Below are 607 nucleotides of genomic sequence, written 5' to 3' on the forward strand. Positions count from 1 at the left end.
GTGTGAGCAGTGTTTTGTTAGATATCCAGCCTCTAAATAACTCTTCAAATGATGCTTTAAATGAAGACCGGTTTGCCCCAAAGTAAACCATCTGTTTCAGGATTCAGAAAAGACTCATTCAATTCCCAATGCAAAGCAAATTCCCTTCTCTTATTGAGCTTAGCGGTCTTCAAATGTGCGAAATTCATTTGCTTATCTCTCAAAGGAATTGATAATTATTGTTTGCAGTGAAATTTCTTGTGATTCAATGAAGATTTTATCTTGGAATGCTAGAGGTTTGGGGGATGCCTAAAAAAGAACTAGTTTGAAGAAATTTAAGCATAATGTTTGCTCGGATGTTGTCCTCATACATGAAACAAAGACGGGGTCTTTCAACCAAAGTTTCATTAAGTCAATGTGGAGCTCTAATGAGGTCAACTGAGTGCATATTGAATCTTTTGGTAGATCTGGAGGTATGCTTATTATGTGGGATGAAAGCTAGGGAAGGTCTTGGAAGTTCTTAAAGGAGGATACACACTGTCACTCGGAATATCTTTTCAAAATGAGAAGAGGTGTTGGATCTCAAATGTGTGGACCTAATGATTATCGGGAAAGGAAGCATTTGTAG

Source organism: Cucurbita pepo, unplaced genomic scaffold, assembly GCF_002806865.2.
Source record: "Cucurbita pepo subsp. pepo cultivar mu-cu-16 unplaced genomic scaffold, ASM280686v2 Cp4.1_scaffold000305, whole genome shotgun sequence".
Lineage (NCBI taxonomy): Eukaryota > Viridiplantae > Streptophyta > Magnoliopsida > Cucurbitales > Cucurbitaceae > Cucurbita > Cucurbita pepo.